The sequence below is a fragment of the Octopus sinensis genome, linkage group LG18 (assembly GCF_006345805.1).
Source record: "Octopus sinensis linkage group LG18, ASM634580v1, whole genome shotgun sequence".
Lineage (NCBI taxonomy): Eukaryota > Metazoa > Mollusca > Cephalopoda > Octopoda > Octopodidae > Octopus > Octopus sinensis.
Window position 1 is genome coordinate 44,671,905 of NC_043014.1, and position 12,640 is coordinate 44,684,544.

At 35.6% G+C, this 12,640-nt stretch overlaps 1 protein-coding gene across 5 annotated transcripts in view; it reads right to left on the bottom strand.

Moving 5' to 3' along the window:
• The window catches only part of LOC115221736 (palmitoyltransferase ZDHHC11-like), a 122,363-nt gene that overhangs the window by 104,906 nt on the left and 4,817 nt on the right, over positions 1-12,640 (bottom strand). The window contains exon 1 of one of the 5 annotated variants that reach the window (XM_036510953.1): positions 10,855-10,873. The exons of the other annotated variants lie outside the window; for them this stretch is intronic. The gene's annotated coding sequence lies outside the window, so the exon portion shown is untranslated. Of the gene's footprint in view, positions 1-10,854; positions 10,874-12,640 lie in introns of those variants that run through there. 5 annotated transcript variants of the gene reach the window in all.

Consider the following 12,640-nt stretch of genomic DNA (forward strand, 5'->3'; position numbering starts at 1 on the left):
AAAAAAAAATTTATATGTGAATATAGATGAATTCCGTTATGGAGAAATAAAAGCTAAACTATCTCTTCTTCTTCTCCTAAAAATGGAGACCATTCCGCATATATAGATTCGGAATTAGAACAAGGAATCGACCTACCTATCTTACAAATCCATCAGTCAATCTACCTTATACATCAATCGATAATCTATCTATCAACCTTGTGATAGATTATCTCAGAGCTTTGGTTCTAAATTGGAGTTGGAGCTGAAGGGAGGTTGTGAGTAGGGGGGAGATGTCAATGCCAGGGGGGTAAGTCAATGGTGAGATAGTAAAGAGACAACACACACACACACACACACTTTTATATATAATATATATATATAATTATATATATATATATACACACACACACATATATATATATACATACAAACATATACATGTATATAAGTATGTGTGTGTGAATGTGTGTGAGTGTGAGTGTGAATGTGTGTGTGTGGATGTGTTATACCTGTTATATACATACAAATGCATGTTGGCACCAATTAACGAGGGACACACAGATAAAAAATATAGAAGTAGTAGCAGTAAAATGATGCCATTTGATAAAGAAAAAAACACATTTACACAAAAATTATATATAAAGAGAGAGGATGGGAGGAAATGAGAGATTGATAGATAGATAGATAGATAGATAGATAGATAGATAGATAGATAGATAGATAGATAGATAGATATACATGTATGTATGAATGTATATATGTAAGTATGAATGTATGAACATATGTATTTCTGAAAGCATAGCAGCGTAGTTCTTTATGAATGAGTAAATGAACGTATGAATGAACAACTCTTAGACTATACACACTTACCTACGCATATGGATGAATGTAAAATTCTTCAATGAATAGCAGAACAAGGGCAAGTTACGCTACTGTACATGTACATATATGGACATCGGAGTAGGAGTAGGAGTGAGCTGTTTACACACACACATATACATATAGACAATCAGGTGTATATCTTTATATAAATACAAATACATTATATTTGTGTGATCAGTAAAATGAAGGCATATATTTATATGTATATATATATACATCTGTTTTGACAATGAATGTCTTAGAAAATATATTGTAGGTATTCTTCGCGCCCAAAAAATAATATAAATATAATTAATATATATATATATATATATTATTGATATATTATATATATATATATATTACCAAAAGCATAACATGACGCAGACAAAGGATTTGGCGGTACATATGTTTGGGCTTTATATATATATATATATATATATATATATATAGTATATATATAGGTGTGGGTGTATATATATATAATGTATAATATATATAGGTATATATATATATATATATACACACATACACATATATATACATACACATACATACATATCATATATATATATATACAAACACATACATATTCATATATGTATATATGTGTATATATACATACATGTGTATGTGTGTGTGCATGTGTATGTATGTATGGATACACAAACACACATCTATATATTATATATATATATCTGATACGACTAAATTCAGTTATTTCATTGAAATTTCAGTCTTGCAACTCCTTCCTGTTATTTTATTGTGTTGTAATATTGAATTAGTATTGAATGCTGTAAAATTTTGTAGCTTATTTCTATTACTACAAGTTAGCTATTGCACATGTATATACATTTATGTGTGTGTATACATGTGTGTGTGTGCGTGTGTCTATGTATGGGTGAAGAGCAGACATAGTTGTAAGGTGAAAAAAAATTCATCAGCCCCACAAACCTTAGGCTAGTGTCTTGTTTGCCAGCTCAGATCAAAATGTTCAACCCATCCCAGCATGGGAAACAGAAACTAGAGGAATATAATGATGATGCTGTACATACACACACACACACAAACACACACACACACACACACACACACACACACACACACACATATGTATATATAACCTCTCAATGCCTAGCATAAAGCCAACTCCCTCTCTAATGCAACCCGACTCATTCAAGTGGCCTTTGTATGTGTCTTGCCGATTACTTGGTCACCTCACTAATGCCTCTGCCATGAAAACAACACCCTGTACACTCTGTATAATGGGTGGCATTAGGAAGTGCATCCAGTCATAGAAATCTGGGCAAAGCAGACATTAGAGCTCAACAGATTCTATCTTATGTGTTCAATCTATGGCAGCATGGAAGAAGGATATTAAATGATAATAAAATAATTTATCTATGCATGTTTTAAGTTGTGAAACAATTGTTGTTATATAAGAATTTCCAATGGTTGAATAAATTTTATCATACTATATTTCTCTAATTATTTATAAATATACACACACATATAGATATGTATAAATATATATATATATATATATAGATAGATAGATAGATAGATAGATATATATATATATATATATATTATATATATATAGATGTGCCGGTGGCACGTAAAAGCAACCAGTACACTCTCAGAGTGGTTGGCGTTAGGAAGGGCATCCAGCTGTAGAAACTCTGCCAGATCAGATTGGAGTCTGGTGCAGCCATCTGGTTTGCTAGTCATCAGTCAAATCATCCAGCCCATGCTAGCATGGAAAGCAGACGTTAAATGATGATGATGATGATGAGAATACATACACACATATGTATACATATACATATGTGAATATACATATAATACAACAAGCACACAAGGTTGTCTCAAAGTAATGCAAAAATGAGCATAACATTTTTTTTATCAGTTGACATGGGTTTTTCAAATAGCACAATTTGGTAGAGCAACTCTTATTCCTGTTCTTCATTGTGGGCAAATAATGGGAGCCAAGCAGAAGCAACACTCTGTCATTGAGTTTTTGATGAAGAAAGTGTTCAGACTGTCCAACATTAACAGAAGGCCATAGAATGTTAAAAAAGATGACACCGATGATAAGATTAACATGTTCAAATGGATGAAGAAGTTAAACCCTTTAGTATTTAAACCGGCCATATCCAGCCAAAATATTTAATCTGTTTTATGTTCAAACTGACCAGATCCAGGCTCTCACACCTACCCTACAATGTTATTCTACATTAGGTAATTACACCATCAAGATCTTGAAGATATGAGATAATGCATGATTAATTCAAATCAATGGGAATCAATAAGCATTATGTTTGATAGAATAATCTGAACACTAAAGGGTTAAAGAAGGGGAAAAAACCATCATCGATGACAATCCAGTCAGTGGAACACCATCAACTGCAACCATTGACATGAATCAATGGTAAGTAGACAGACAGACAGATGAATCAGAATTCATGAACTTGTTGCATTACTGAACTGCAATTACACTGCATTACAGAAGATGATGGAAGACTTTATGCATCAAAAAGTATCTGCAAAATAGATACCTCAGCAATTGACACCCAATTTGAAGAAGAGAAGTTTGGAAGTCTACACTGATCTATCTAAAGCATTTGAACCCTGTGAAGACACTTTCTCTTTCTTCTGATATGGTGACAACGAATATAAAGTGGTAACATTTTTATGATCTGGAAATGAAAGCCCGCTCCATGGAATGACATCACTGCTCTTCTCCAAAGTCTAAGAAGATCAAGAGCTAACAATCAGCGTAGAAAGTCTCGGTGACTGTTTTCCAGGATGAAAAGGGTGGGATTCTCCTTGACATTTTTTTGTAACTTAACTGTACCCTGAAGAGTAAAAGGTGCACTGAGACACTCAAAAAGCATAGAGAGGCAATTAGGAAGAAGAAACCAAAAATGATTCACATTCACTTTGACAAAGTGCAACCATACACATCTTGGCAACAAACTGGGCTGGTCAGTGGTTCCCCCATCAACCCAGATCTGGAATCCTCCAGCTTTCACCTTCCAGTCCAATGAAAGACAATCTTCATGGACAAGTTCTGATGACACAGATGAAGTGAAAGTGGCTGTGAAGAAGCAGGTACAGCTATGACAACCATGTACACTAGAATCTTTTTTTTTCAAAGAGGATTCAAGAGCTGAGTTCAACAACGGTGCAAATGCATTACCTGTGATGAAACCTAGGTCAAGTAAGGAGGAAGAAATACTCAAGCAACATGTGCAGTTTGATCAAGCTATGTCATTTAATGAAAAAGCTATGCTTGCTTTTGAATTACTTTCAATACAACCCTTATGTGTCTGTATATATATATATATCACCGTGACTGACCAGGCTATCAGATGTTGCTACACATCGCTGGTCACAATGCGCTTCACATTGTTTTAGCCTTCAAATGACACCACCTCGCTGGCTAAGCAAGCAGGCCGGCCAATATATATATATATAATAATATGAGGGAATATTATTCCAAACTTACAGGGAAAAATTCAATTTAGAAATACTAAATCAAATTTCACAAAATATAATACATATATATAAATTAGAATATATATATATATATCACCGTGACTGACCAGGCTATCAGATGTTGCTACACATCGCTGGTCACAATGCGCTTCACATTGTTTTAGCCTTCAAATGACACCACCTCGCTGGCTAAGCAAGCAGGCCGGCCAATATATATATATATAATAATATGAGGGAATATTATTCCAAACTTACAGGGAAAAATTCAATTTAGAAATACTAAATCAAATTTCACAAAATATAATACATATATATATATATGTGTGTGTATGTGTATGTGTATGTGTGTGTGTGTGTGTGTGTGTGTGTGTATATGTCAGTTCAGAGGTCTAATAATCATAGACTTGCAAATTCTAACCATGAAAGCCAGTACATCCTTTGCATATTTAAGCCATTGGCAACTAAACCAGGAAATTTGCCAAACTTGCTTTCTGTGCAGAGAAGGTGATATTTAGGTCCCCTGCAACATGAAAAACAAAACCTGTGAAAGGGCAAATGAACCCAAGAGAGTCAATGATCATTTACTAGAGTGTATATATGCACAAGCATAAACACGTGTGTATATGCATGTACATATACATGTGTGTATTTACAATTGCGATGCTGATGATGTTTATTGAGCTAGAAATGTGTTTACAACTCCAGAATATACAGATTTGTATTATCCTTAATGACATGCTAATTCTGGGGAATTATTGATTCCTTGGAAGAATCTCTCTTTGTCATTCAAAGCGAAGTTGCAATTGCCGCTAGGTGTTTGTTTACCTTCTCTCAAAGCAAAGATGATTTCAGTAGATCAAAAATTTATCTTGGATGATAGTGTACCTTTCTTTATTTTTATTGTTCAAAGTAATGCCACTGGAGACTTGGAGTTATTTCTTTTTGCTCATTTTCATTGTGTGTGTGTGTGTGTGTGTGGAAGGATGGCTGGCTGGCTGGTTGGATGGATGGATGAATGGTACTCCCTTGGTTCAATAAGAATTCAGTTGTTCAATCAACTGGATGACCAGCTAAGTGAACTGATGTACATGTGGTTGAGTATTCCACAGATCCTTGGCATAATTCCCAGGCAGGATAAGCATGAAAGAGTGTATAATGATGCTGTGCTTTTGAATTATGAGCACAAACAGGCTTCTATACACTTCCTGTTTGCTCAATTTCCCTTGCAAGATACAGATTGACCCAAAAGTTATAGAAGATGGCATCTTCCCAAGATGCCAAATAGTGGGATCAAACCTGGAACCTCTTGGTTGTGAGGCAAATTTCTTACCATTCAGCCATACTGTGAAAAGTATAACTTACGATGTATCCTGTGTGTGGCTTATTACTGACTATGTCATCGGTATAATTTTTACATTGGTTTTTCCATGCTCTATTACTTGTTTCAGTCATTTGACTGCGGCAGATCGACCCCAGGACTTATTCTTTGTAAGCCTAGTACTTATTCTATCGGTCTCTCTCACCAAACCGCTAAGTTACGGGGACGTAAACACACCAGCATCAGTTGTCAAGCGATGTTGGGGGGACAAGCACAGACACATATACACACACACATACATATATATACATACATATACATATATGCGACAGGCTTCTTTCAGTTTCCGTCTACCAAATCCACTCACAAGGCTTTGGTCGGCCCAAGGCTATAGTAGAAGACACTTGCCCAAGGTGCCACGCAGTGGGACTGAACCCGGAACCATGTGGTTCGTTAGCAAGCTACTTACCACACAGCCACTCCTACGCCCATGTGGGCATGAATTAAATGGAACTTATTATTGGGGTAGATACTTCATGGCTGGAGGTTCTTCCAGTCACCAACCTTCATTTGATTTTCAAGTAAGACAGTTTTCATTTTTCATTCCACAGATTTTCCCATGTTCACTGGATTACATTTGTTTACTGGTGAATGTACACAATACTAAAGCTTTTTCCTCGGATGTTGTTCAGGAGACATGTGGAATTGACACTCTCACACACACACACAAATATACACTATGCCCTTTCTAATGCCAACCATTTTGCACTCACAGAACTTTGGCTGACCCAAGGCTACAGTAGAAGACACTTGCTCAAGATACTATACAGTGAGACATGTCTACACACAATAGCCATCTTTTCAGTTTATATCTACCAAATTCATTAACAAGGTGTTCGATGGCTCAGGGCAATAGTAGAAGGCACTTGCCCAAGGTGATGCACAGTCCTAAGGTGGGACTGAACCCAAAACCGTGTGAAGCAAATTTCTTAACCACACAACGTCTGTGTCTATGTGTGAATGATAGCCTGCCATGCACATGGCATTCAAAAGCAAGGGAGATAATCTTAAATACTAGTAATGGAGTGATGACTTTAGTTTTGAGTGTGTGTGTGTGTGTATGTGTGTGTGTGTGGTGTGCATGTATCTAATGGTTCTAATGTAAAACATAAGGAGCATGATTATAATGGTGCATATACTAAGTAAGTGATAAATAAATATGATATTAATATAAACAGAAAGTGAATATAAATGAAAGTGAATATTTTTTAAGATGATATCGAACCCACAAGTGTAAACAAGAGAGACAGAGAAAGGCAGAAACAAGGAAAATGCCCCTTGTATTTGAACACTAAACAGATATTCTTTTAAAAAAAGTTCTCTTTCAATTTTTCTAAATTTAATTATTTAATCGTTACAGTTGAAAAGGTCTCTAATGACTGAAACCGGTACTGAAATGTTGTTTATAAAAATTATTTTAGCATTTTCTATCTTGACTTGTTTTTTCATATATATATATATTATATATATATAGTTATGAAATAACAGAGGTAAGAAGAGTTCATATACATAAGTGTTTCTATGAATTATTCTCTATAAAAGTCTTAAAGTTTCTCAGTTGGGGTAGTGGAGTTACTTCTGTTAGAAAGAGGTCTCAGAGGGGGCTGTATATCATCTTATATAGTGATGTTACACGATGTGCAGATCTCAACAGATATCCATAAACTTATCAGATGGATAGCACTACTGCAGCAGGGACTTGTGAAAGTGGTCATGTGTTCCAAACATTCTGAATGCATGTTTAGACACTCTTTCATGGCTTTCAAGTAAAATCTGCCCTTCACTAAATGGTATATTTTAGTTCCACTAATGTTAGGTTTAAGTCCCTTATTCTCTATTTGACTGCATAATCTGAGTTACTTTCTTTAAGCAACCATATGTATTTTGATAAGGCTGTTGACGATCGTTTTCTTCATCTCTGAAGAAGGCAGTATGATTCCATATTGTTGCTTGAATCTCCCCTCAGTCATTCCAATATAACTTTTGGTCTTAGTTTTCCTATCTATTTTGGAAATTAGTACTCATTTAATTAGTATTCATACATACATGATGATATATATAATTGTATAACTGACAGTATCTATTATAAGCCTTCTTTTTGACATATTCTTACCCATTATATATATAATATATATATATATATATATATATATATTATATATAGATATATATATATATATATAATATATATATTATATATATAGATATATATATATACTATTATATACTATCACACACATACATATATATATAACATATATACTATACACACACATATATATATATACATATATACATGTGTGTGTGTGTGTGTGCTGTATTTTGTGGTATAGTAAATCCTGTATTATAGATACTATGCTCTGATTTTGGAAATGTAATTCTAGCAAAAAAATTTTTATACTTACCAAAACCACAGCCACATGATAGGGTAGGACCCAACAGGTGCTTGCTAAATGCTGTTATCAGACAAAATTGGTGGGCAAACCAGCAGAGTGCTCATGTCTGTCATTATGTGAAATCACCAGTTAATGTCTACCTACCTGGTGGTTTGCTGCTGGCTGTTACTGTAGAACCCAACGCTATGCTTTGTAATTTAAATGTCCAGCAACTATTCATGCAACATGCCATAGTGATAATACCACACCTATCAACTACTGGTACCCGAGTATAACTCACTAACCATCCCACTGAGTTGAGAAAATCACAGCAACAGCTTCTCAACAAGCATCATGGAATTTGATTGATAATTTTCAAGGTATAGTTTTTTTTATAAAAACAGTGTCTTCCATGCTATAAAATATTGTATGTGTATATATATGTGTGTGTGGAGGTGCGTGGCTTAGTGGTTAGGGTGTCAGCATCATGATTGTAAGATTGTGGTTTCGATTCCTGGACTGGGCGACGTGTTGTGTTCTTGAGCAAAACACTTCATTTCACATTGCTCCAGTCCACTCAGCTGGCAAAAATGTGTAACGCTGCGATGGACTGGCATCCCATCCAGCTGGGGAACACATACACCATTGAAACTGGGGAAACTGGGTCCATGAGCCTGGCTAGGCTTTAAAAGGGTGCATTTGTTTTTATTATATATGTAGGCGCGGTCGTGGCTGTGTGGTTAGGGAGCTTGCTTCCTAGCTACATGGTTTCGGGTTCAGTCCCACTGCTTGGCACTTCGGGTAGGTGTCTTCCACTATAGCCCCGAGTCGACCGAAGCTTTGTGATTGAATCCGGTAGGTGGAAGTTACTGCCGTGTGTGTATGTGTGCATATAGCTGCTCAGTGCCTCTCCGAAAGAGAGAGAGGGATGTGTGTGTGTGTGTGTGGCTGGTCAAGTTGTGTTCAAATATTTGCTTAAGATAAGTGAGCTAGTTTGCACAGCTACTACTTTGGTCAGGTTTTGTCCCTCACAACCAGTGTCTATAGCAATGAACAAGATAAAAGAAGTTAATCTGTTCTTTATTTTATTCAGTCAATCAATTATGGAATTTATTAATACATGCAATTATAGCATTAGGGAACTGTGATTCTCTGATCTTATTGGAAACATGTGTAAGCTAGAACAAGATGTATAAATATCCATTACCTTTGTGACTTTTCTATAATATATATATATATATATTGAAGGTGGTGTGCTGGCAGAAACGTTAGCACGCCGGGCGAAATGCGTAGCCCGTAGCCGTATTTTGTCTGCCATTACGTTCTGCGTTCAAATCCCGCCGAGATCGACTTTGCCTTTCATCCTTTTGGGGTCAATAAATTAAGTACTGTTAAGCACTGGGATCGATGTAATCGACTTAATCCGTTTGTCTGTCCTTGTTTGTCCCCTCTGTGTTTAGCCCCTTGTGGGTAGTAAAGATTATATATATATATATAATATATATATATATATATATAATATATTATATATATAATATTAGGGAATATAATTCCAAACTTACAGGGAAAAATTCAATTTAGAAATACTAAATCAAATTTCACACAAAATATAATATATATATATAGAAATTAGAAATTTTTTTCTATATGTTATAATTTTTTCATTGTTGAATTTATAAAAGGTGGGGTTTTTTTCAAATTTTATATATATATATATACATATTAGACAATGTTAAATCATTGTAGATTTCATGATGCATTACTTTTGACAAACAATGTAAACTGTAGATTTCATGGTAAACATAAAAATAGTAAACTTCATTACTCCAACTGTTTCAGTGGAAGCAGTAGTATGGCACTTCCTCATCAACTGGCTATGCATTTAGAACAAAAAGCCATTGCAGTCCACTGTAATGCGGTACTGTAAATGAAATTTAATAGAAAATCACTACTCAACAGGATTACAATTTTATAGAATCCCACAAAAGAAATGGTAAGGATAACTATGGAAGTTTTACTAATGGCAAAATACAATCCTGAGCTTACTACACAGGTACAACACATGTGAAACAGGTATATCATGTAACATAATCATAGCTGTCTGTTTAAGAGGTTTGTTTTCCAACCACATGCTTTCAATCCCACAGTCTTATTACTATAGCCCTGAGTTGACCAAAGCCTTGTTGATGAATTTGATAGACAGAAATTCAAAGAAGCCCATTGTATGTATGTATGTATCATCATCATCATCATCATCATCATTTAACGTCTGCTTTCCATGCTTGCATGGGTTGGACGGTTTGACTGAGGACTGGCGAACCAGATGGCTGCACCAGGCTCCAATCTTGATCTGGCAGAGTTTCTACAGCTGGATGCCCTTCCTAATGCCAACCACCCCGAGAATGTAGTGGGTGCTTTTTACGTGCCACCGGCATGTGGGCCAGTCAGGCGGTATATATATATAATATATATATATGTATGTATGTATGTATGTATGTATGTATGTATGTATATGTATGTATGTATGGATGGATGTATATATGTATGTATATACGTATGCATGCAATGCACAGTCACACACACACATATATGTCCATTCAACAAATTCCATCCGACCCATGCAAGCATGGAAAATGGTGACGATTTCATCGAGTGTCAAGTTAATACATTTATTGTGCATGTCCTTAGGCATGTTTTTTCTTTTTTTTTGTTGTTCTTTTTTCATTTATTTGAATTGACTATTTACTGCACACTCACAACTGATTGTCCACATCCTTCTGACTGATTTGAAGTACATGATACATGGATTTCTTGCTCTACCCTTGGATTACAGTACCCTTTAATTCATTCAGAGCATGTTGTTTCTGCACCTATGATTACATATATATATATATATATATATAGGGGGAGAGTTTACGAAAAAAACAAAAGACGAAGACAGGTGGTGTACAAAATAAACAGATGTATTAGTATAACGCTTTTACTTTTCGAGCCTATGCTCTTCTACAGAAAGGGACACAGAAAAATCAAGGAGAGAAACAAGGAGAGAAAAAAATGTATGTAGTGGCTACTGATCTATCATGGCGACAAGCATGTGTATATGAGAGTGTATATGTGTGTGTATGAGTGTGTTTGTGTTGACTTTTCTTGACATCACACAATAGTTGCAAATGAATGACAAGGTCTTAATCAGGCAAGAGAAGCTATTACCTTGCATGGAAATAGGTGAAGATTGGAGACAGGAAAGGCATCCTGCAACTTCTACCTCTTAATCTCTTAATTCCGCCTGAAAAAGTGGACTTTAAAATGATGAATTATATATATAATATATATATTATATATATATATATAGGTTATGAGATGTAATGGTGTCAAAAAGACTCAAAGGTGTGAGGTAATGTTTCGCACCATCTCCGATGAAGGGATATATAAAATCTCTCGGAATCAGCTGTAAGACCTTCTCTTTATAAATGTTCTGAGATCTTTCGCAGCCTTGGATTTTTATCTTATTCTGTTAATGCTATATATATATATATATATATATATTCTTTTAGATGTTTCAGCCCTAAGGCAGTGATATATATATATTAACAAGGCAGCAAGCTGGCAGAAGCATTAGCATATCAGGCGAAATGCTTAGAATATTTCATCTGGCTTTACATTCTGAGTTCAAATTCCGCCAAGGTCGACTTCACCTTTCATCCTTTTGGGGTCAATAAATCAGGCACCAGTTGCATACTGGGGTCGATCTAATCAACTGGCCCCCTCCCCAAAAATTTCGGGCCTTCTGCCTAGAGTAGAAAAGAATATATATATATATATATGTATGTATATTAACCTTTGTATCTAAGTTATAGATACAAAGTGCACATTACTGCATGTAATAAGAGGCAATTAAAATTACACTTTTCATACACACACATACACTGAACAAAGTGATGGTGATAATCATCACCATGGTTTTCCATGCCTGCATGGGTCAGCTAGAATTTGTTCAATGAACTTGTATATAAGTATGTGGCCATGCTGGAGCACCGCCTTTAGTCGAGCAAATCATCATCATCATCATCGTTTAAAGCGGACGTTAAACGATGATGATGATGATGATGACTTATTCTTTGTAAGCCTAGTACTTATTCTATCGGTCTCTTTTGCCAAACCGCTAAGTTTCAGGAACGTAAACACACCAGCATCGGTTGTGAAGCGATGGTGAGGGGACAAACACAGACACACAAACACACACACACATATATATATATACATATATACGACGGGCTTCTTTCAGTTTCCGTCTACCGAATCCACTCACAAGGCTTTGGTCGGCCCTAGGTTTAGTAGAAGACACTAGCCCAAGGTGCCACGCAGTGGGACTGAACCCGGAACCATGTGGTTGACAAGCAAGCTACTTACCACACAGCCATTCCTACATACATATGTATATATATATATATATATATACCTGTGCCGGTGGCACGTAAAAAGCACCCACTACACTCGCGGAGTGGTTGGCGTTAGGAAGGGCATCCAGCTGTAGAAACACTGC